Raw genomic sequence first — 21,875 nt, 5'->3', positions numbered from 1 at the left:
GCTTAGTAGTCTGTGACTAGGTAGCTAAATTGACTAAAATATATTGATAATCAGGCCAAACAAGATAATTAGTTTGAGGTCTATGTGGGTCAGTTAGTTCCACTCTGAGTCCTAATAATCAGCTAATAAATGCATATCTTCACTTATGGAAAAGGACACGGACCTATTAACATAAGCAGAAACCTTACTATTAAGGGTGGAAAAAACCAAGTGAGAGAGGAATCCTATTGACAGTGCAGTCAGTGTCAACTTCACAAACCACAGCTAAAGTTCAACTACAAATGCATACCCTTTACTAGAAAGTGACCCAACAGTGATAATTTTTTGCCATCATTCACTTGAGTTGATTGCTTGAAGATTCCAAATTTCATAAATCCAAAATTGTCTCACTCACCCCAGCTTAGTCATTCTGTATAACTTTCATCCCACGTCCTCCAGAAAGTTTCGCCACAGGCTTAATAAATGTGCATTGTTGAAATTAAGTACATTGATTTCAACTGTATCACTAGATATAGGTTTGGTACATTATGTTACAAAAACTTATAGCTTTAAAAGAAAAAAGAAAATCTAATTATTTTAATCTGGTGACAAATTTGTTCTCACTATGCTCCCTTTTACTTCAATCTGACAGCAATTACTCTCCGATCAGCATTTTAAGATTCATTTTGTTCAAATCAGCCAACTCCTGTTTCTTCTACTTTTCTCAGTGTATCATTTGATATAAAAAAAAGCTTTCCTGCAGTGGTTTAAAACAGGGTAACACAAAATTCTCGCCAGGACAGGAACATGGAGGAGGGAAATACAGAAGCCCTCCCTATGGCTCTGTGGAATTCGCAAAGGTCAAGGCACTCTGGAAGGATTGCTCATGAATATATTGTTAACTCCATGTTGGTTGTCAATTAAAGTGTTTTATTCCCCCTATAACTCATCAAAAATAAATGCTACAGGATTTTACTCAGCTCCAGTTAGATTAAGGAGAACTTGGTCCTCATAAAACAAAATTAAGTTTTTTCTTAGATTCTCCTCACCTCCCATTCTAATTCAGGACAAAATGCAATGACCTTTTCCACACTGAAGTCACAAATTCTTGTCCCAATGCCTTGGTCTGACTTGAGCTGCTCCTCATACAAGTGTAAGGGGATACCCTGTGCTACTTAGCACTTAGCAGCTGGTAGAGGACACCAAGGTGTGAATCTTTGCTCTCCAAAGGCCTGTTTCTTAGAAACTGAAAGAGAATACAATCCAATGGAAAGGGTCAGACACTTGGACAAGGAAGCTTAAAGGCATCTGCCATTTTGAAGCACCTATCTGATAAAAGTCTTATAAGAGGTGATATAGATGGATAGATAGATGATAGATAGATAGATAGATAGACAGACACAGATATGTGTATATATATATATATATATATATATATATATTTTTTTTTTTTTAAGTTCAGCCTTACCTCACCAGATTGGGCTATGGAGTCTTATAAAGGATTTCCTAAAAGTCTTAATGGGACATCTTTTGAGATTTCCTGTGTTAAAAAGCAGTAAGATATTGAATTAAGCTTCTCTGTCCTCTTGGTGGAAGCAATGGAGGTTAGTTCTAGGTAATAAAGGTTCTCCAGGAACTACTAGGGGATACATGTCCAGGCCAATCTTTTTTGCTATTAACATTAATAGTTAAAAGTGGGAAGTCTGGTGTTGTGGAAAGCATGACGGATTTAGAGTTAGAGGACTTGGGTTCTAATCTAGACCCTTACCCTAAGTAGTGGCCATAACTACTTAGATGACCTTGTACAAATTACTTAATATTGATAGGCCTGGGTTCCTTGGTCTGTAAAATGAGAAAGTACAAAGCAGGGAGGGGTGATGGACCCATTTTGAGTACATAAAATTAAAGTGATCTTGTATGAATAAAATCAGCCCTGCTACTGCTAGAATGAGAAGGAAAACTTACCATTCAGGAGAAAAAGAAGAAAAACAATTGTGCATCAGACATCTCTGATGAAAGCCTACTTTCCAAAATATCTAGAGAATTAACACAAATGTATTAAAGTGGCATTAAAAAACCTGTTACCTTCTGTCTTGGAATTGATACTGAATACTGCTTCCAAGGAAGAAGATCAGTAAGGGCTAGGTAACAGGGGGTAAGTGACTTGACCCCAGCCACATAGCTAAGAAGTGTCTGAGGTCACATTTGAACCCAGGACCTCCTGTCTCTAGGCATTAGTCTCTGTCGCATTTCTTGATAATTAAATGGTCAAAGAATATGAAGTTTTCAAAAGAACAATTGCACATGATTTAAAATTATGTGAAAGATGTCTCCAAGAGAATTACTAATTAAAACACCTCCAGTGTTTCACCTCATAGGACATTAAATTGGCAAAGGTGACAAAAAATAAAATTACTGAGTTCTGTAAAGTAAATGCTTATTGCTCAGGGAATATAATGAAAAGATTGTGGTGTGAAAAAATGTTAAATATGTTGAATGAAAAGAAGCATGGAAAAGATATAAATGAACTGATTCAAAGTAAAGAGAAAGAAGAAAATGTTATACACCTTGACTGCAACAATGTAAACAGAAAGAACAACCTCACATACTATCAAAAGTGAATATAACAAAACTGCAACAACAAAAAAAGAATGACTTGTATGAAGAAATAAGAAAACACTCTCACTCCTTTGCAAAGTGAGCAATTATTTGTTTCACTTATTTTTAGACTTTTTGAAGGTATTAATCAATTTTTTTTATTTTTTTTCCTATTTCTGTCTTTAAAAAAAAACTATTTGTTATACAGGATAGTCCCCTGGGAAAAGAACAAAGGAGAAATACTGTGGAAACTGTGGCACTGTCAAAAACAAGACATTAAAATAATTTATTTAGAACCACTCAGTTTTAGATGAACTACAGAAAGATATACAATAATTTACTGTCAGTGTAATTGTGAAATGGTCCAACTCTAGAAAATGATTTGGAATTATCAAAGAAAAGCAACTACATTGATCACATCCTTTGATACAAAAACCCTTCTGTCGGTTTATATCCCCAAGGAGATCAAAGATAGAAAGATTCCATGTATAACAAAATAGCCATAAAATCAATTTTTTTGTGGTAGTAAAAAAATGGAAACAAAAAAGTGCCTGTTGACTGTGAAATGGCTAAACAAATTTTGTTATGTGAACGTAATGGGATATTATTGAAATATAAGAAATAATAAATATGAGAAATTCAAAGTAATGTGGGAATATTTGTAGTTACTAATGCAAGAGAAAGAAAGTAGAATAAGTGAAATAAGATATACAAAGTAAATACAATAAGACAATGAAAAGAACACTAAAATGAGCTGAATGCTATATAATTTAAATCTTGGATCCAGAAAAGAAATGAGGAAATATACCCTGCCTCCTTTATTTGGAGAGGTCAGGGACCCTGGATATGTAATGTTATGGATACTGTCAGAAATGGTCACAACATTTGTTGGGTTTTTTTAATTTATATTTCTTAGTTTAAAAAAGTGAATCACAGAGTTAGGGAGAATTATATCCCAGAAAAAATTGTGATTTTTTAAAGTCATCAATCAAAGTTTTAAAAATAAAATAAAATGAAGCAACTGAACTAGATAAGCTCCAAAATTCTTTCCAGTCTGAAATCAGTGGTGTTATGATGACTATAGTTTCTGACATAATTACTTATGATGTATAATAAAATAAGTAATGATAAGTCAATTATTTTTGGTTAAACATTTGCTTTTTTTTAATTAAAAAGCTATCATTCCTTTTAATTTGGTAGAGGTAATTTGTTGTGTGTTTTTTTTTTTTGTAGTGACTCATGGGCAGCACATACTAAGTCCTTATAATTTTTCATTTTGTTGCAATAGTGTGTCAACCAAAACATTTGGAAATTACTTCTTTATTTATATATTGAAAATTTGAAAGTTTGAACAATCATTGTATTTTGGCATCACCAGTGACATCTTTGACACATTCAATCCATGTTCCATATGTTTAAAATGAAACCCAATGTTATGGTACTAAAGCAAAAATGAATCCAAAGTTTTTAGAAGAGGCATGTAGGGAACTCTCTGTTAGACTAGAAGGTAAATTATTTGAAACATTATATTCAAGACTGAGCTTTAGTAGGGTCAACTAGGTGACTCAGTAGAGTCAGGTCAGGAAACAGGTGGTCCTGGGTTCAAATCTCACATCAATCATTTATTAGCTGTGTGGACAAGTTGCTTAACCCCAATTCTAGCCCTTATCACTCTTCTGCCTTAGAATTGGTTTGTAGAGAGAAATTAAGAGTAAAAAAAAAAAAAGGAATGAACCTTAGTACCCTTCACTTTCCAAGCATATTATCTTTTATAATTAAACTCTTTAGTTATTTTTCTTCTTGGAATAGTCAAAAGGTTGGGGACTAGAAGAGATTTCTATATACCTGTGATTATTAATTTGACTCTTGGCTTTAGAGCTCTTTGCTAACACAGATTGTTCATTGTATTTGTTGCCCCCGATATAATAAATAATAATAAATGAATAATAAAAATTTTTAAAAATAAGCCCCCGACACTTAATAAATAGCTGTTGATTGATTGATTTCCTAATATGTGCCTTTCCACTCCTTCCCACACATACTCGTGCTTATCATAATAGACCAGACTTGAGACAGTTCCCTTCCTTTTTCAATATAGCCTCCTTTTTTGGTGCCTTGCCTACTGTTTCTTTTTTGTTCTGCTTTTCATCACATTGTCCTCTACCCTTATATAATTATTTGTTGAATAGTTGAATTAATGTGATGAGCAGAAGCAAGTTGAAGTTAGACAACATTTACTTGTGGTGGATCAGGTCTTCACAACTGTATTTTACATCTAGGCAAGTTCTGAGAATTGTCCATGGTTTTCAACTGATGTTGCTCAAGATCAAGGGGGAGTATGAGACAGTAAAGGTAGCATTTGAATACCTGCCAGTGAAATCTAGAATGGAAAGTATTACTCTAAAACAGAGTCTCTAGTTGCTAGGAATTAAGTAAATGATGCAAAGAAGATTGTTCTTCTCTGTCATGTTATTTATACCAATGATTATAGAATCATAGTTTTAGGGTTGGAAGTAGGCTGAGGGGTCATTGAATCCAATCTCTTGATTTTATGGATGAAGAAAATGAGTCCCAGAGAGGTAGTGTTATGTCTATGGTCACACAAATAGAAGTTGTGGGATTCAAGCCCAAGTTCTCTCTCCAAATCCATGGCTTTTCCCACTATACTAACTGCCTCTTATGATTTTTAAGCTGTCTATACAAGAGGTCAATGCACTACATTCTTACCTTGTAAAATCAAATACAGTGTATCATAAAATAAACAAACTGAGGACATGACTGCTGAAATAGCTACAGTAAAAGGTAAGATCAATGACACATGTAAAACTCAGTGATGTCATCTACCGGGGGAGGGAAAGAAATCTAAATTTTGTAACCATGGAAAAATATTCTAAATTAATTAATTAAATAAAAATTTCATAATACCCATTCTCTCTTTACTTGTACCCCTCCATCAGGTCCCAAACTGGGAATTTGCTATGTAAATTTCTATGCCATGATCAGTTAGGATAGTTCAATTAGAAGGTATGAGCTTTTGGCATTTCAGACTAGCCTAACCCTGACATAGGAACAGGGTGGGTAGAGGTGGAATAGAGAATAGCCTACATCATTGATGCAAAATGTATTCAAAAGGGCATAGCACAACACATATCTCTTCATATTTCAGTACCACCTAAGGCACAATTATGACTTGCTTGATTAAAAAATGTGTACATGGTATCCAGAAAGACAGAATATACATATATTCATGAAAAACCTAGCACTGTCACCAAAGGACTCCAAATTACTTCACCCTTCCTTCTCTATACCAATCCCTACATATTTAGGGCATGTATTCCCAATGAAAAAAACTGTAAGAGAATTCTTCCAAATGAGCTTTTCCTCTTACAAGGAAGCCAAAAAACATAAACTTGTCCTTTTTAGTTGGGCTACATGGACTGAATCACAGAATCTTAGAGCTGGTAGAACCTTGAGGTATTATTTATTTCCAAGCAGGTAATTATTAAAATATACACTTATCTTTCTCTTTTTCAAGATCTCTAGCGATAAATTCCATTATCTCTCTGACTCATGATCTAGCCTTACATGTGGTTTAGATAAACCATGTCCAATTTACCTTTAATTGTATTCTAAATTAATTCCATGTTAAGAAAGGAAGAGTATGACTCACTGTTAATGGCAATGATCATGTATCTCAATGTGAACTTTTTTTGCTTCATTTTTAAGTGGTTAGGTAAAATCCAGTTGACCTATTTCACAGGCAATATGATAATGTAATCCTTTCTGGCTCTGGAGTCAGAGGACCTGAGTCCAAATCTTACCTGTGATTTTTACTCCCTGGGTCACTTTGAGAAGGTCACAACCACCTTGGGTTAAATTGAATCTGTTTCCTCATCTGTAAAAGAAGGGGAATGGCTTAAATGACTTCTGAAGGTCCCTCTCAGTTCTAAATCTATGATTCAGTAATTTCATCCAACTTTAAAAATTGACCTATAGTTTATTTCTGGCAAGGGATTCATCATGCTTTCAATGAGGCAGACATAAAGTTGAACAGAAAGTGTTTGGATTCTGAAACAAATACTGAAGGAAACAAAAAAGAAAAAGAAATATGGGTAAAAACTGTCAGACAGTCATTAGACTCACTCAAGTTAACTGAGGTTTAATAAATTCTGTTCCCCACACTCTCCGTGACACATTATTACCTTGACCTAGTTAACTTCATCTCTTTGCCTAGGTCTCCCCATTTTAAACCATGGATTAATCCTTGTCAGCTCCCTAAGAGAGTAGTATGGATTAACAAGTGAAGAGTTTAAAGTACTTTCTGAGCCTCAGATGAAAGGTGCTGTAAATAGAAGGTGCTATTACAAATAACATGTGTTCGCAAGCCAGTACAAATGTAACCAACTGGTGAGGTTTCTTGATTTATAGACTACATGATTTTAAAGAATCTGAATCAAAGTTAAACTGGAAGAAAAGGAGTTTTTACCACCCATCATCCAAAGACTTCATCCAAACCATAATCACATTAAGTGAACATAAGTATTTGCTCATCATATTTCAAGACAGAAGACAGCATTTCATGTTTGGGAATCAAATAGGAAGCTGAGTTCAGAGATCTTCCTAAAAGTTGTAAAAATGAATTCTTACAAAATGAATCATATTTTCCCCTGATTTATAACTTCAGGGACATATTCCCAGAGGAAAAGACTTGGACCTATAAAGAAGAGTACTGCTTATTAGAGCTGAAGAGATTATCAGAGAATCCCTAATTTTTGAGGTGTGGAAACTTGACCAATATTACACATAATAAGTGTCAGAGCTGGGATTTGAACCTTTGGCACACAAAAGAAAAAAGTTTTGTTTTTTTTTTCCTGTATAATCTCTATAGAATTCATTGAAAATACATTCTGACACTCAGAATATTCCCATAGCAGAGACTTTCAGGGTATGGCGTCATCACTAAAGTGGGGGATGCAAGGGGTGGGGATAGGGACCTCCAACCCATGCAGGGTTGATGCTTTTATATGTTGAAGTAGATTCTCATTCATCTCATCCAGTACTTCAAGGGTTCATAAATCAAAAAGCCCTCCCACAATAAGTGAATCACGGGGCCTCTCTATTCACTCTGGATGTTGGCCTCTTCACCGAGCAATTGCATATCTTTCGATAGCAACTAGAGATGGAAATTGCTAATTAACTCCTCAGGGAAAAGACTGACACAGTGCCTTTCAACAGTTCTGGCTCTCTGGTGAACTCCTCACTCCCTATTAGAATTTGGATTTCTCTGATCTCTCAGGGAGGGATTAGGTTGCTTACTATGCAAACCTAGGTGCCCCTGAGATCCTATACTCCACTCCTGCCCCCGGGAGCCACTAATGGACAGGGATGAAGTGAGGAAAGAAAGCTGGGGAAGGTGGGGGTCATGGGGTGAGGGTAATCAGAGTGGGGACAGAGTTGTGCAGACTGAAAGAGAGAAGACAGGCTCTTTCCTGGGGCAAATTTACAAGTTCACAAACGTGTCACAGAATGTAAGACGCTGTACTAACACACTATTCAGAGAGAATGTTGGCAGGGCCTCAAGCAAAGCTGTAGACTCAACACAGAGGAGGATGTATGCAGGGCAAGTAGGGCTGTGTAATCTTAAATTATAGTGTTAAATGGGAGCTACTGGGAAATGACTGTGTTTATCCATCGTATATGGAAGTCCCCCAAGCCAGCTCAAATGCTGCCGCCACAATAGAACTAAAGGAATCATGGCACCTCCAAGATATCTTTGCCAATTTCCTATTTATTGAGGGACTGATTATTCAGTTTGTAAATTAACTCAGATCCGTTGTTTTGCTTCCTGGCTTCTTTGCCACTTTCTGACCATTTCACTGCTGGCCTAAAAATTCAAAGAGAGGATAAGAAGAAACCAACAGAGAAGGTAAAGTTCAGTTATTTGCCCCCAACCCATTTTTCTATTTGATAGTTCAGATAAAAGCTCTTCAGGGAAATAACACTAAAAATATAGTCTGCTCCTAATTATCCAAGCTGAAGATGGATCTCTGCTTAAGCTCCCCTATCCTGGCTGAATTATTCACACTTTTCAGTTATCACAGACCAATGCTCCCCTTCTTTGGAACCGGATGTTCAAGGGTTGACTGCTTCCTTTTCTACCCTATTACCATGGATAATTGAAAACCAATTCTACCAAAAATCCACCAGAGGTTTTATATTTATTTTTAGCACAACACATTCATGCAAAACTGCTTTAGGAAAAAAAAAGGGGGGGGGGGAGAATATGGTCTTTGAACTAATGAAAGCAATATATAACATGTTGAATAACTTAGACAGTTTCCATGCCATCATAAGTCCACAGTCAATATGTAGCTAGTTTCCTGCTTTGAGACTAGGTTCAGGGGAAAAAAAAAAGCATGTGTAGGGGCTAAGGAAAACAACTCTTTTCCAACTACCTTGCTTAGACTCACATATGACAGCATTGTTTTTGCCTGACCCCAGACAGAAACCATTTTATGCCCCAAAGCATATCATTTTAAGTCCTGGAACACATCTTGCACTTCAGAAATGAATCTTTAAATCACATAATTTCACATTTCAGCAGTTGTGACTTGGTCAATATCAGTGAAAGAAAATACACACCATAGCAGAAGTTAAGCACAAAGATCAAACCTCGGGCTAAATAAAATGAAGAGTTGAAACTAGACAAGGTATATATCATCCCACCTGGCACTCTCTTAAAATATATATAAAAAGGACCCATTATTTGAAAAGAACTTCTGGAATACATGCAAAGTAGTTTATACAAAAAAGTTTCTTTTATACCATCTTATGCTATGTAGTACAATAAGCCCCAAATAGGTTCATGGCTAAAATTTAAAAAAAAAAGGTCCTATTTTTAAAATTTAAGACTAAAAGGAGGTAACTCTCACAAATATAGAAAGAATTTTCTTTCAAGCAAGAAGTAGAAGTGATCATAAAAATATAATAATAGCCAATTTCATTTACCTAAAGTTAAAGAGTTTTATGCAAGCAAAATCAGTGCAGTCAGAATAAGAAGAAAATGTCAATGGGGGGAAATCATCAGAACAACTATCTCTGATCAAGTTCTGATATAACAAGACAGCGTGGATTTGTATATGTACAAAAGTGATTTCCCTATAGATTAGGAGTTGTTAAACATGGAGAGAAAGTTGTCAAAAGAAAAGGAAACTAGCAATCATGAAAAAATTTCCTAAATCATTCATAATAAGAAAAATGCAAATTAAGACAAATTTGCGATTTTACCTCAAACCTCTCAGAGTAGGGCAGTTGGGTGGTTTAGTAGATTGAGAACCAGGCCAGGAGATGGGAAGTTCTGGGTTCAAATATGACTTTAGATACTTCCTAGCTATGTGACCCTGGGCAAGTCAAAACCCTCATTGCCTTACCCTTACCACTCTTCTGCCTTGAAACCAGTACACAGTATTGATTCTAAAATGGAAGGTGAGGGTTTTAAAAAATAAATAAATAAATAACACCTGTCTTAGAGTAAAGTTGGTAAAATACAAAATTTATGAATGTTGAAGGGGTCATAGGAAGACAAGGCACTAATGAATTAATAGAAAAATTAATAAACTGTACATGCCCTTTTACCCAGAAATAATTCAAATAGGCCTGTACCCAAGCAGGTTAAAGACAAAAAAAAAGGCTCCAAATACACAAAATATGAGCACAGCAGCAATTTTTTTAGTGTCAAAGAACCAGAAACTAAAAGGATACCCATTAATTGGAGAGTGGTTGAACAAATTATGGCATGTTAATATAAAGGAATATTATTGTGGCATAACAAATGGTGAATAATTGAAATGTAGATAAACATTTGAATAAACAATTGAGTAAAAAATAAATATTGAAAAAACTTGGGTATACATATATAAATTGACATAGCCTGAAGTTTAATAAAGAAACAACTTACATCATCACCACAAAAATAAAAAAGACACCAATAATGAAAGACATCAGAACTATAATCTTGGTTTCAGAGAAACAATCATCAAACAAGTTTCTGGCTTATTGGCAGAAAAGCTATTTAGTATGGGCACAGAATGAAGTGTAGGTTGTTCTCTATGGCTACTGTGTTTTACTAAGCTAGTCTTCTTTGTAACAAAGAGATTTATGGAAAGAGGAAAATGTAAAAATGCATTAATGAAATACTTTAAAAATAAATATAACAAAAGTTCTTTTTTGCAAGAAACCAGGTATTGTCTTTTTTGACTGTGATTATCATGTAGATAAGACTCATTTCTTGAGTTGGCTTCTATGATAGAAGGATTTCACTGTCACTTGCTTGGACTATTATAATAGCCTCTTAAATGGTCTTCCTGTCTCATCTCCCCTTTTCCAATTCATCCTTCATCAAAGTAATTTTTCTAAAGGCACTCTGGTCCAAAAGTTCCAGTATCTCCCCATTGCCTTCAAAATAAAATACAAGTGTTATTTGGCAAGCAGAACTCTTCACAATCTAGCCCCAATCTACTTTTCCAGGTTTATTATATATTAAACGATTTCATCCTCTGTGTGTTCCAGCTAAACTTGAATTTTGCTGTTCCCCAAACTCAATATTCCATCTCTTATCTCTGTGCCTTTATACACATCACCACCCATAGTAGGGAGAATCCTCTTTCCCCTTACCCACACCTCATGTAATGCCCAACTTCTTTCAAAGTTCAAACATATATCACCTCTTATAAGAGTCCTTTTTATATCACCCTCAGCTCCTAGAGTCTCTTCTCTCCCTTTTCTTCTCTAAATTCTTCTCCCTCTAGGCCCAAAAATATCTTCATGTTTTCTGTATATATTTTGTATTTACTTATATACACATAGATCATATCCTTGATAGAATATAAGGTCCTTTGGGCAGAGACTTATTCATTTTACTTTGTATCTGCAATACCCAACACAAAGTCAAACCCATAGCAGGTACTTAATTGCTTATTGACTAATTGGTCTTCTCATTTACCCTGATCCTGGTGTGCAAGTAGTAGTATTCCCATTTTATGGTTGAATAAGCAGAATTCAGAGAGTGGCTTTGCCAATATAGTGCCAGCAGATTTCAGAGCTGATATCTTGACACAGATATCCTGATTCCAAATGCATTGTTGTTGGTTTTTCCCACTGCACAATAAATTGATCAATATTTAGGTTTGTTTGTATTTACATTGCCTATGTTCCCATTGAGAATAAAGAAACAACTATCATACTATAGATGAGTTATAATTCAAAAATTCTGAAAGAAGTTCTGAGTATACTGACTAAATATAGAGTGCTTAAATTTTAAACTCTTAAAAAAATTTAACTTACTAGCTATTATTTCTATTGATGTAGCTACTTTCCTATCCTTCATTAACCCTAGAGACAATCTAGGGGGAAAAAAAATAACCATCTAGATGATAAGTCTGACCAATACTGAAACTGTTTCCATCAAGTTTGCCAGTGACTCCTTTATCCTCAAATAATTTTATTTTTTTCCTATCTTTACCCTCTTTAATCTGTCTATATTATCAGGTACTGAGCTCTAACCTCATAAATTCTAGTAATGCAGCAACAACTGCCTATTGAACAATTCCCATTCACTGTCCCTCAAGCATCTCAAATGCAGTATGTCCAATATGCAATTTATCTGCCTGTCCCATTTGCCTAAGTACCCTATTTCTGTCATGGATGTCACCATCTTTCTAAGGTATCTAAGTACACATCCTTAACTCTTCTTCCTCTGGTCCTCTATTTCCAAACTCTTGCCAAGTCTTATGGATTGTACTATAAGCCCTTTCATCCATTTATTTCTTTCTACCCCCACAGCCACTACTCTTGTTTAGACCTTTATCTCCATTCAAATGAAATATTATTATTACATTATCTGTAATAGCTTCCTAATTGATCTTCTTACCTCTAATTTCTTTCATAATCTTCTACATAATTATCAAAGTCATCATGTCTCTTTTGCCCTGAAATCTAGTGGCTCTCAATTACCTATAGGAGTAAAACCTGAACTCCTCTGATTGATATTTAAAACTCCTCTGAGTTTGCCTGCAGTCTCTCTCTCCAGGCTTATTATAGTACATATTACTCAACTTCACACACTCTATAATCTGGCAAAACTGAACATGAACTATTTTTCCTTATATGACATTCTGTCTCTCTTTTATGAGCCTTAGACAGGTTGTTGCCTAAGTCTGAATGTATTCATTCCCACTTTACCTCTTCCTCTACACATGCCCAGATTTCTTCAAATCTCAGCTTAATTACTATCTCTTGTACAACGTCTTTCCTCATTACTTCAGCTGCTACTGCCCACCTCTAAAAAATTTGTTTTATTTATTGTGTGTGTTGTGTCCATGACAGAGTTGAAGTTTCATGATAGAATGTAGAAAAAGACAAGGACCATTTCATTTTTGTCCTTATTATCTCCTCTGCTTCACACAGATCACAGCACATAGTAGGCACTTAATAAATGCTTGGTGACTTACTGATTCCCCTTTCCTTCTTTATACTCTTTTCTTGGCTTATTCCTCTTTCCTAGTTCTCCCTTTACTCGTTTTCTTTGTGAGTTATTTCACTTCCTCCCTTTCCCTAATTGTGGGTGTCTGTCAAAGCTATGCTCTCAGCAGTCATCTTTTTTCTTCCTTAATGATCTCATTCATTCCCATGGATTCAATTATCACCTCTATGCAGATGTCTCCCAGATCTAACTAAACTTGCTATCATCTTTCGTCCTAAATATTCTCTTCCTCCTGATTCTGCTTTTTGGCATTACTATTTTATCAGTCACTAACTCTTTAAACCTTGGAGTCAACCTGAATCCTTCCCTTATCCTCAATATACTTCCCCTCCCCTAATCCAATCAGTTGCATGATCTCTTTAAATTCTATTTCTTTAACATTATTCCTATCTGTCCCCCCTCTACTCTCACATAGCCACATCCAAATTAAGGCCCCTATGTGTCTCATGGACTATTATATAATGGCCTCTTATCTGGTGTATCTTTACCTCTAATCTATCTCCTATTTGAGTATAGGGGGTGCTTAGGGAGGAGTAGTATCTCTGGTATGGAGGGCTTGTCATGCCCTCCTAGGGCAGCTCTTAAGCCTCTGACCCTCACCTGACACCCAGCTTTCACTTGTGGTTCCCAGTAGCTGCTAGCATGGGGCAGCGGCCACACCCCGGGCAAAGGCTTCGACAGGCCGGCTAAACCTTGTGAGGGTAGCCATCGGGTGGTCGACCCCTGGTGAACCAGGTCTTTGCTCACTCAGCATGTGAAGATTGCTTCAGCGGAACAGGCAGAAGAAACCAACAAGAAGGTTCAACAGCTGAGATGGCGACGCTGCAAAGCACTGTGAAGTGCTTAGGGAGTGTTGGAGCACAAAAGACAGCACGGCCATCCAATGCAGCTGAGGAAGTCTCCAGGTGTAATGACCTTTTGTGCCACTGGACCCAGGCTTCCAACGCCCAGACAGTGGGACTGTCTCTGTGCATCGACTTTTCCACTTAAATCTCCTTCACACACAAGTGTTTTTGTACACACTCATCTACATCACAGATGAAAGCGCACAAAGACAATCATCATCCTCAGTTACCCTACTATCTCCTATTTGAGGCATCCTTCACACAGATGCCAAAATAGTCTTTCTAATGCATGGCCTGGCCTTTATTTCCTCATTCAAAAGCATTTAACTGACATCAGATAATGCAATAGGAATAAGGTGAGAAAGCTGGGTGTCATAGTAGATAAAACATTAGACTTGGGGTCAAAACCAAAACTGAAATCAAACTTTAGATCCTAACTAGTAATGTGATTCTGAATAAGTCATTTAAATGAAAAACCCTTTCAAAAAACAAAATGCAGAAAACATTTGGTTTGATATGCTATGCATAATTAAATCATCCAATTACAATTACAAAATCTTTAAAGAAATGAAGACCACCTCACACTGATGAGATTGGCCAATAGGACAGTAAAGGAAAGCCATAAATGTTGAAGGGGATGTGGCAAAATTGGGATACTAATGAATTGTTGATGGAGTTATAAGCTGATCCAACATTTGTGAAGAACTTACCCAATAAGCTTTAAAACTGAGTGTACCCTTTGACCCTGCAATCACTACTAGGTCTATATCCCAAAAAGATTTTAAAAAAGAAGAGAAATGCCCTATTTTTGCAAAAATATTCATAACAGCTCTTTTTCTGGTGGCAAAAAATGGAAAACTGAGGGGATGTTCATCAACTGGAGAACAGCTAAACAAGTGGTAGATGGTGGTAATGGAATACTACTGTGCTATAAGAAATAATATGAAGGATGATTTCAGAAAGAACTGGAAGGATCTACTCATGTAGTTTACTGATGTAAACTGAAATGAGCAGAACCAAGAGAACATTGTACATAGTAGCATCAATATTATGTAATGAACATTAATGAATGGCTTAGCTATTCCCAACAATACAGTGATCCAATAAAACCCTCAGGGATTCATGATGAAAAATGCCTCCAGAGAAAGAATTGATGGAGTCCAAATACACACTGAGACATACTATATTTCACCTTGTTTCTTCACTTTTATTTCATTTCTTCAAATTCTCTTTCACAAAAGGACTAATATGGAAAGATATTGTAAAATCTGTATCAGGTTGCGTGCTGCCTTGGGGAGAGGAAAAGGGAAAGAGGAAATGTAAGAATTTGGCTTACATTTAAAGAAAATTAAGGGGAAACTTGTTTTTTCATATAATTGATTTAAAATGAAATATTAATAAATTAAAAATAAAGAATGGTAAATAATTTGAAAAATATTAATTGATCAATATTAATTTATCAAAATTAGAACATACCTTGAAGGCAGAGATAATATTTGATCTCTTTTTATATCTTCAGCACTTAGCACACTGCCTGGCACATAGCAGGTGCTTAACAAGCATTGGGAGATTGCTGATAATAAAAATTACAATAATCAAGATTCAGTACTATACAAAATTACTAAAGGAATTTTTCAAAGAACTAGGCAAAATTATTTTTAAAAATTAGAGGATCAAAAGAAAGACTCTCATGAGGAAAAAAGGAGTGGAAAGGAAAGAATGAATGAGAAAAGCCCTTTCAGACTTCAAGTTATATTATTAAGCAGTAATTATCAAAGACTTAAAAGAAAAGCATAAAAAGAGCAAAGGTTAGGTTTCTTTGGAAAGAAAGGGAAAGTACAAATAAAATGTATCTTTTTATATTATAAAAGAAAACAGGTAAGAGAAAACTCAAAGGATTGTAGTAATAAAGATACTATACCATGAAGTGATGCAAAGTGAGCAAAACCAGAAATTGTAGACAGTAACAACAATAAAGTATGACGTTCAATTGTGAATGACAACTTTTATCAACAAAGTAAGGATCTCAGAACAACTCCACAGGATTCATGTGGGAAAAGGCTATCCACTTCCACAGAAGGAACAGAGGAAATCTGAATGCAGATCGAAACATACCATTCTTCACCTTATTTCCTCCATAAATTATAGCAGTTAGATGTCCAGTGATAATCATGGAAGGAAAGGGAAAGGATTAAACATTTATGTGTCCACTACCAGCTGAGGAAATTGAGCTGTAAGACCCTGGATAAATCACTCAACTTGTCTGCCTCAGTTTTCTCAGCTGTAAAATGGTGATAATAATAGCATCTACCTCAAAGGACTGTGATGATCAAATGAGATATTTGACAAAAACAAAATGTGAGAGGCCAGAAAGAAACCCTGCTCTTCCTGATTCCAGACCCAGAAATCTACATACCTTTTTGTTGCAGAGTGGATTGTGATAGAGGAATGATCCAGAGACTTTGAAGGACAGAACCTGGAAGAAAGGCAAAGGTTCATCCACAGCAGGGGATGGTTGGGAAGGTTTGGAATCTTGAGGGAAGAGGAGATTCCAAAGAGAGGCAGTTGATCTCTCTCTCTCTTGAGACAGTAAAGGTGCAGGTCTGATCAGAGACTATCTTAAACCATACAAAATCCCTCTGAATTTCACCACCACTTCCCCCCAAAGATACGAAGAATTGTGGCAGAAACCGAGAACATTGGCTCTGCTGTGATAAAGATCAGGGGTTACAAAACCTCTCAGAGACCAGGCTGGCAAGCCTGAGTCTAGCAACTTTGGAGGGTGGGAAAAAGATATTTTAGTCAGACAGGGACTTCCTTACCCACTTTCCTGTAGACCCCAACCTGCAGACATCTTTCTTATCTTACCCCAACCACAATTTCTTAGAATAGACTTGTCAGTTATCTTAAATTGACTTCTTTGTCATAATGGAAGAAGGAGAGAACTGATTTCTGTCTCTTTCCCCAAGGAAGAGGTTCACCCATTAAATCAGTTATTAGAGGGGAGTAAAGGCAGGGTTAGTGGGGAGACATATTTGAAGAAGACTGAAGAGGGGAATCCATCTCACCCTCCTCCTGCCTTCTGGATATTTAACATCAACTCTCTCTCCATTATACTCCAACCAATCCTCTAAAACAGGATGGAAGGAGGAGATCTACAGGGTAGTTCTGAAGAGAAAAAGAGAACATGAGCCACTTTGTTTCTTTTTCAGCAAAGCAGGGGAAGTTCTTCACAGACAAGGAGTAGGGAATGTAGCATTTTGGAGAGTTGCAAAGAGAAGGTTTGGAGCAGGTGCTATGTGTAGTTTGGCATAGTTAATTGAGGATGAATAACAGGATTGCTTTGCACAGCTGATGTGTGTGAGATCTGGATTCAAACCCAAACTCTAAACCTAGGGCTGACCCAGCTGTCTACCCATATTAAGTAAAAGCAATCAACTAAAATTGCCTTGAAGTCAGCCAGACATTATTAAAAAAAATAAAAGGTGATGGCTGCTGTTTCTTTGTCATCTCCATTAATACTTTTTTTTCTGTTCTTGCAGGAGCCAAGCAGTAGATTCAGTTATATACCTACTCATTTAATGTTGAATTTTATTGTTGTATAACCATCTCTTGAAAACCAACCTTATTTAACATTTTTGGTGGTGTAGACACCTTAGACAAGTTAGTGATGTCCATGGTCCCTTTCTTGGAATAATATTTTTGTGTTCTTGAAATACATGAAATTACACAAAACACCCAATTATCCTGAAAGACAATTACTAGAAAAAATTATACAGACTGTAGAAACCAAGTTATACACCTTTGCATAGAACAACCACATAGATGTCAATAAACCAAACATTTCTGATTATCTTTTTCTGCCTTTGCTGTTGTCTCTCAGTCATTTCAATTTGGTTTAAACCCCATTTGAGGTTTTCTTGGCAAAAATATTGAAGTAGTTTGCCATTTCCTTCCCCAGCTCATTTTACAGATGAAGAAACTGAGGCAAATAGGGATTAAGTTACTTTCCCAGGTTCACATAATTAGTAACTGTTTGAGGCTGAATTCAAACTCAGATCTTCCCTACTCTAGACCCAGTGCTTTATCTACTGCATTACTTAGCTGCCTTTGCTGAACACAAGGTAATTTTGATCTTGCAGTATCTCATAGGATTATAGAACCATAGATTGAATGCTAAGAAGAAGGTCACTTGACAATTATACCCAATTTCCCTCTCCTCTCCCATATGAGAGAGGAAGAAACAAGGACAGGATTTATTGTTTATATTTAATATAAATATTAAATATTAAAATATTTATTTACTTATCCAAAGTCAATCTATATTAATTAAGCCACTTTATGCTAGGCACTTTGCTAAATACTTAGGATACAAAGTCTCTGGCCTCCAGTAGCCTACAATCTAGTCAAATAGGTTGGAAGGATTTGAGCTGTGATTAAGACACGATCTCCTCTAAATCCAAAGTAAAAACTCTTTCTATCACTAGGGAATCATAGAATATTAGAATGCTTGAATTGTTAAGGGCCTTAGAGATTATCTAATTTAACTCATTTATTTTTCATTTGAAGAAGAGGTTAAATGATTTGATGAAAGTTCATGTACTCTATTCGCCACTGAGTAATTTGGAATTATTGTAAAATCCTGCAAATAACCTACCAAATAGTTAACCCAGATTCAAATAATCAAGTTGATTGTGCTTCATTGCAAACACAAAAGGAAGGTAAGCTAGCATTAAAACTGGCAATGCAGCTGAAATATTTCCATCAGAAATGTTTGTTTCTCCTACCATTATTTAAAAATACCACACAAGCCACACCATATTAAATTTAAAGAAAAAACCACAGTAATACAGAACTGCCTTAAAGTAGGGCATGTTTTTTTAAAAGAGTAGTTTGCTGCTGCTTTTTTGTGTACTCTTGCCCTTTCCAAACTCATCTTCCAAACATTTGGGGAATTTGTTCAGTCATGTGTTAACGGAAAGCCACATAAAAGGCAGCTGTTCTAAAGTTGCTTTAAAAGGGATGCAGGAAAACAAGTTAAGGATTTTACTTTATTGTTGTGTATAAAATTCATTATTAGTCTGATTTGGTTTTGACTAAAGAAATAATCGATTCTTTTTAGAGATCCTTGGAGGTCTTCATATTAAGACCAAATGATAATTTGTTTGGTATACTATGGCGGACATTCCTTTCTTGTGCGGATTGTACTATATGACCAATGATATTCTTTCTAACTCTCAAATTCTAATATATTGTAATTCTGAGATCACTTTATGTGCTTTGAGCCATGATGTCTAGTGAACTCTAATGAGGTGTCTGGTGGTGGCAGATGACTTTCTTTAAAAATATAAACAAGTGAAATTATTTCTTACATATTGAGCCACTGAAGAACAAAAAACTTGTTTTGGGGGAAAAAAAAGCTGAAACAACTCTCCCAATAATGTTATTAGAATATTTTATTCCTATTCTAAACACAACTAAGCAGTTAACTCCTTAAAAAAATCTGTCTGTTGAAATGAATTGAATTTTATTGAGTTTCACACATGAAGAGCCCAGTTTAAGCACTGTAGTTTCTTGTTTTCTTTTTGTAATTAAGAAAAAATTTCTTCATTATTCTCCACTAGAGTTCTACAAGTTTTTCATCATGATGTATTTATGACTCTGGATTCTTAATTATATAGCTGCAAAATGCATGTTCTGACAAGTCCTGGTATAAATGGACTTCACATGCAATAGTCAATCAGTAAAGAATTATGAATCACCTGGTATATGCCAGGTACTGGGGATACACTTCCTCCCAAAAAAGACGGTCCCTGCCATCAAGGAGTTCATAATCTAACAGAGGAAACAACAAACATGTATGGACTTGAAGGAACCTATGAAGCAGAAGTCATAAATGAAAAGGGGGAGCATTATAAGTGTAGGGCATGGCCAGAGAAAATGTCTGGAACCAAGAGAAGCAACATCTTCTTTATGGAACAACAATGAGACTAATGTCACTGGATCCAAATATATGGGGAGAGAGGGGGAGGAGGAAGAAAATCAGAAATGTGTGCTTGGGGGTTGGAGCTAATAAATGGGGGATCCTCTGTTTGATTCTAGAGGTGATATACACTAGGGTTGTGTTGGAAAACCTATGGCATGTGCTGGTGTGTGTACCTGAGGGGGCTGCTCCCTTCCCCTTTTCCATGTGTCTAAAGACATTTCTCACATCACCCACCCCTCTGACCAGCAGCAGCCCAAAGGGGGTATTTCCTCCCTCCTTTGTCTAGGGTAAGGCTTGGGCGGCTCACATACAGCACGAGGGTTATAGTTTGGGCACTCAGTCTCTAAGAGGTTCACCATGCCTGTACTAGGGTATATTGAGTATAGGGGTTACATGGTTGGACACAACAGATCTGTCTATAGTTCAAGGATCAGTCTAGCTAAATTGGTGTAGATTCATCATGGAGATTACCACCACATTATTAAATGTCTGACCACAAAAACTCAGGAAGACCATAGACTAAGTTGTGGAGGAAGGGCTACAAGTAGATGTATGTGTGTGTGTGTGTGTGTGTGTGTGTGTGTGCTTTAAGACTTTTGAGACACTTTATAGAAGAAGGAAAAGAGTATGCACGTGTATCGTTGGACATACATACATTGTGAGAAATAAAATGGTTTGGGTTCTTCAAAAGTGTGTGTGGGGGGGTGAAGAATCTAACTATTTTGCATAGTTTCATACCTACCATGAGTCCTAGCAAACTGAATAGAACACAGTCATTTCTGCTCTGAGTAAAATGTATATAAATGCATTTGTTAAAGAATCTGAGACTTCCGGGTAAACATGGCTGCAATCTAGATGCGAATCGCTTCCTCTCCCCGGTACCGAATGAAATAGACTATCTCAAAAGAGCATAAAAATCACCTTTGGAAGAATAGAGGGACTCTCCAATGCCCCACAGAAATGAAGGTATGTGGGGTTTGAACATTTCCACACTATAAGAAGGAGGAAAAGCTTGCACAAAAACGTGAACTGAGCCACTCTCCACCCCCACTTCCCCCACCACACCAGAGTAAATTATCAGAGCGCTCACTGGGACAGCGAGTGAGTGAGGAACGTCTCTGTCTGGGGGCGCACACCAGGGTCCTTGGGATCTAAAGACTGCTAGGAAATGACCTCTCAGGGCAGTTTCATGGGAGAATCCTGCACTGAGCACAGGGGCAGCCACGCTGAACACAGGGGCCTGCACCCTAAGAAACCTCGGAGGCTGGGAAGAACTAGTCTGAGGCAACATAAATTCACAGAAGACCCGTCCATATCACCCAGACCCCAGACCAAAAAGGAAAGGGAAATAAAACCACCAAAGGAATGGCTCACATGGCCCAAAATAAAGCCTCCAAGAAGAAAGGGGGGAAAAGTGACTATTGAAAACTTTTATGGTGGGAGTTCCCAATGAAAAGAAGAGAAAGAGGATGAAATCCAAACAAAATCAAAACATGCCTCCCAAAATGGAAACTATCCACAAGCTCTGCAAGAACTCAAATTGGAACTTATCCAAAACACAGAAACCTTCTGGAAAGAAAAATGGGAGAAAGAGATCAGCAGTCTAATAGACAAGACTTCACAATTGGAGAAAGACCTGGAAGCATCTAATAGAAGGGCAAACAAAGCTGAAAAGCAAAACCAGTCCCTAACGACCAGAATTAAGCAACTGGAAGACGGTAAGCTTGCAAAACAGCAAGAATTAATAAAGCAAAGCCAAAAAATTAATGAATTAGAAGAAAACGTTAAATATCTCACTGAAAAGGACACAGACCAGGAAAACAGAGGAAGAAGAGACAACGTGAGAATTATTGGTCTTCCCGAAAAACCAGAGATAAACAAAAACCTTGATACAATACTGCAGGAGATTATAGAAGAAAATTGCCCA

At 36.5% G+C, this 21,875-nt stretch overlaps 1 long non-coding RNA gene across 1 annotated transcript in view; it reads right to left on the bottom strand.

Annotated features, from left to right (window-relative positions):
- LOC130456308 (uncharacterized) overlaps positions 1-21,875 on the bottom strand; it is a 129,630-nt gene that overhangs the window by 90,777 nt on the left and 16,978 nt on the right. The window contains exon 2 of the long non-coding RNA XR_008914956.1: positions 6,399-6,472. This is a non-coding gene — a long non-coding RNA (uncharacterized LOC130456308). The remainder of the gene's footprint in view (positions 1-6,398; positions 6,473-21,875) is intronic.

This window comes from Monodelphis domestica, chromosome 1 (genome assembly GCF_027887165.1).
Source record: "Monodelphis domestica isolate mMonDom1 chromosome 1, mMonDom1.pri, whole genome shotgun sequence".
NCBI classification, from domain to species: domain Eukaryota; kingdom Metazoa; phylum Chordata; class Mammalia; order Didelphimorphia; family Didelphidae; genus Monodelphis; species Monodelphis domestica.
Note: the sequence above shows the minus strand (reverse complement) of the source record. Positions and strands in the feature narration are given on the sequence as shown.